Source organism: Buceros rhinoceros, unplaced genomic scaffold (assembly GCF_000710305.1).
Source record: "Buceros rhinoceros silvestris isolate BGI_N320 unplaced genomic scaffold, ASM71030v1 scaffold21316, whole genome shotgun sequence".
Taxonomy (NCBI): Eukaryota; Metazoa; Chordata; class Aves; order Bucerotiformes; family Bucerotidae; genus Buceros; species Buceros rhinoceros.
The window spans coordinates 61,222-65,724 of record NW_010416064.1 but is presented as its reverse complement, the minus strand read 5'-3'; positions in this window follow the sequence as shown (position 1 = coordinate 65,724).

The window sequence follows — 4,503 nt, the reverse complement described above, 5'->3', positions numbered from 1 at the left end:
GGGGCGGCGGGGCCGGGCCCGCGGACCCCTGCTCACCCCGCAGGCCTGCGGGTGTCTGAAGTGGGGAAACAAAGCCAGATGCAGAGACAAAATGGGGAATTTAATCTTCTTTTACTGCCTCTTTATTTTTTAGGGAGAAAATAAATTAGTTATCAGGTTTTCAAGCATCGCTGACTGCATCTCCTGACTACAGCAGGAGGAATGAACATATCGACGAAGAGCTCCGGGGACGACCGGGACGACCCACCCTCCATAATCCTTCGGGTAACGCCGGGGAGTCCGGTGTGGCCCTTTGCTGTAAGGCCCTCGTGTGGTGCTGGGCTTTGGTGGCACTGCTCCTTCAGCCTGGGGGGAGAACGGATGATGCCCGCCCAGTGTAATTTTCCAGTCTGTATGACCAACATTTTATCCTTTTCAAGTATGTTTTTTGACAAGCACGTGACACCAGATCTTTTAGGTCTATCCAAGTATTCCCATGCAGTTAGGAGAGGTCCAAAGTACCATCAGTGTCCTAATGAAAGACTCAAGGTTGATCTTTTGTCTCACAGTTGCACTGGGATCATGCCATTTTCTTTATACTCCCTCAAATTAACCAAAGTATGACATCTAAATCCCTTTCTGAATTTTTTAACAACTGATGAACAATCTCTAAGTCCTTTTCATCATTTTCATTAGCTCTTGGCAGAAACAGAGTTACACCTAAGGTGATGACTTAAACTTTGCTTCCGACAGGAGTTCACTGATAAGAATTTGTTCCCAAGATATGGACCAAGAAGAACCACCGTGTTTCAGGTCGTGAACTGCCTCCATCTGAATTTCTACCAAAGCTTTGCAGCAGTTCGCATCAAGAGCTCACTCTCAATTAGCACAACTTAGAAGTGTGACTGTGAGTGCAATTTCTCTACCAAAGGACATTACTGTCATTAGCACAGAGCTGAGGACAGAGTTCTGCCCAAATCAGTTTCCAACGCAAATAAAACAGTCAAGTGTAGAATCAGCACATATGGCAGTAGATGTTTATTAATTGGTTAACAGCTCCAATAACAGAGATGCCTGCACATCCGTCATGTAAACAGAGCTCAATCACCATATGGAACTAGACCACAATGATGATGGGCCACAAAGCAAGACAATACTATTGATGTTCCATATGGCTTCTGCTGACATCTATCTGTTATGCTGAAACTTCTCTGTACGCCATTATGGAGTGTCGCGTTTTGCTTTCCAAAACGAATACGTGAAATTAGGAATCCAAGTGTACGACCAATGGCCCAAAAATACAGAAAATATGTAAGGAGAACTTACACTGGATTTTTAAAAATATTATTATTATTATTATTCTGTTTCAATGTCATGCTTGCTTGAACTCGACTTCATTTTTTGGTTTGTTTGTTTGATGAAGATGGTTAAGCTAAATCTTACTCCATTACCAGTAAAGCTCCTTCTACAACAATGAAACAGGTCGTTTTGTTAATGGCAAAACTACTGCAATATTGAACCTTAGGAGAGAAACAAATGGCTGTTGGCAGCAAATACAAGCAAAGGTATCTATTCACACCAATGTATAGTACAAACGTATAGTACAACACAGATTATTTTCCTCTCTAGCAAGACAAACAGACGCAGACTCTTATTCCACGGTAAAAGGGATACAAAGACATAGACACTTTGAGGAATTTACTTGGGAGAAGCAAATCATTGTTGTGAAAAGCCTGATGCTTTCAGCCTGAACATATATATTGTTTGGAGCTGATAATTATCAGCTTGGACTTTTCAGGCAGATGTGCTAAGTACATGTTTTGAAAATCACACACAGAAGATGGCTCTTGCAGAGCGAATTGCCAATGCAATTTGAGTGCTTTTCCAAGTGATGTGACGGTACACTCAAAGCACGGTGGCTTTCAGGTCTGACACTCAGTGAGCAGGGGGAAGAGATGAGGCGAAAGCAGAAAGAAGAGGATTCCATCTAGTGGAAGCTCTTTTTTTAACAGCTGATTCAGATCTGTGCACTTTTAACACAGAGTTTAGTGTACAAGCACCACTCACAGAGCCCTGTGCTTCTGTATATCAGCATGTAACCACAGCCTGGCGTGCTCCACCGACACATGGCGGAGGCGCAAACCACTTTCTCACCTTCCCTGACATGCTCGAAACTCTATTAAGCTGCCAGTGTTCAAGTCAGTTATTTCAGAAATGAGGTGTGGGAAGCATGGTCCTGCCTTTATTTTTCTTCCTAAAACGGGGAAGTGATTTGAACTGCAATACTTGTTTGAACATGGAGCGTGCTTTCAGAAATCAAAAAGGGCCTAGCAGCTGGCTGTTGAGCCATGTCTTTATATCCTACTAGACTCATGTCTCGTGGTTAGTTTAGGTGCTACTGCCCACCCTTTCTGACATTGTGACTGGATTGTTACTGATTTTTTAGCTGGACCGAATGAAGTTTGATGTCTTCCCATACTTTAGCGTGGGAAAGAATAAGAGAGAATGGGTAGTTGGTGTTTGGGATCCACTGACTACCAAGCAAGTGGGTTTTCCATCCTCCTGCCACTGGAAAATGAAGAGAGACAATGAAACTTCTGGCAGCAGAAATGGCCTGGAGCGCAGAATGAAGGAGGCATCACGTGCAACCACCTCAGCTGGTAGCGTTTCCCTGTAAATAATTACCCCCTTGAAGAGTTACCATTCGTGTGCCACACACATGTAATTAATTCTGACTCAGATCTGGTGCCTCTCCTATGATCAAGTCCAAAGAAGGTAGTGCTGCTGCTTTCTCTGGTGATCTTGTCGACCTGAAGTGTGTACCTGTAAAGGAACCATCTCCACCTGACAAGGCACAAAAAGGCAAACCGGTCTGTACCATAAAACTCATACCACTGGACTGTCTTCCCCTCTGCTGTCAACAACAGTCTTCTGAACAGAAGGCAGCAGAGGACTCGCATCCTTCACTTCCCTCAACGGGTTTATAAACCACAGCAGCACCTTCACAGGTGCTGAGTTTGAAGTCTCCCATTTGTCTTGGGGTTTTGTTGGGTTTTGGTTTTTGGGTTTGTTTTATTTCCTCACTTGAGCAAAGGCAGCTGGTGAACTTTAGGGAAATTGCAGACTTTTAAAAGAAAGGTCTTCATCCACCATCTGAAATTCACAGAAGCATTAAGTCATTATTCAAATGAAAAGCTGCTTTTAACCATTAGCATATTTTCATCAACAACAAAAAAAGCAAGATGCTGATGTGAGGGGAGATACGTGCATTCTTATTTACATGGTAATTGAACAGTCAGGGAGTTTGCCTGTTACTTTCCTAAGACACGGCATGTGTCAATTAAAACTACGTTGCGCTACTCTTCTAATGGAACCTGGCACCATTAAGAAATCTTTTCTTCTTCCCAAGATGTGATGGAGAAAGAGGCATTGAAAGTCAACTAATTTATGCACCTACTTTGTAGCATGATTGCTGGCTTTTGCCTTTCTACAGACAAAGCAAAATTAATAATTCTTCTCTGTAGCGAGTGACAAGAGAATTATTTCTGTCTATCAAACCCACCCTAAATAGGAATGAGAATATTGCATCCCCTCCCATAAATTTGCATATTTAGAGTGTTCTTAGTAAAATCTGGCAAGTTATAATTCAATGGCTCATATTCTTTGTCAATCAGGCTTCTTTCAAGAGTGAAAATATTTTTAGAAGCCAGTGTACAACTGCAATTCTCTTTCGTCCAAGCAGCACATGTTGTAAATCATGGTCCAAAAAACCTCCGGCTTCATTTAGATGGGCAGAGTTCCACTGACTCTGGTGGTGCTGTCGTTGGGCTGAGCTGGGTCCAAGAAGTTCAGCAAGCTCCTCTGCAAATGCATCATTAACTGAGATAAATCTGTATGATGCCTTTATCCACTCACATTTTGCCCATGGAATGTCTTCCTGCTAATGTAATCTGGAGAAGATTTTAGATTTGGGAATGACTGGAGTATTTTGGTAGTTCTGCTTTTCTAACATGCTTAAAAAATAATGCAGTATTTACAAAATCCAGTGATGCTGTCATACAAGTTCCCACCTGCAGTGCCCTAAACCATAATTTTTTTTATTTAAAAAGAATTAGGGCATTCAGAAGACGAGACGTATTCACAAGCCCATAGAATAGATCCACTTAAAGCTAAGTAACAGGAGTCGGCCAAAGCAACACTGGATGGTCTAACGATCTTGTAACTGTGCAGCTGACATAAAGGGGAACTTGAGAGTGTGACTGATAACCAGCTAGACTAACATCGATGCTATCTATAATCCACCAGGGAACCAAAAAAAGGACCAAGCAAAAGCTGTGGTTTTGTAGGATGAGGGGCTGTGGCAGAGGACGTCTCCCAGAGTATTTGCAGGTCAATCTAAAGTGTCCAGAGTGGTTAGAGAACTCCGGTTTTAGCTGAACAGTGAAGAATGGAGTTGGGGCTTCACAGAGAGATAAGGTAAGCAGTCGGTTAACCAGTGCATATAGAAAAGGGGGGAAAGAAGGG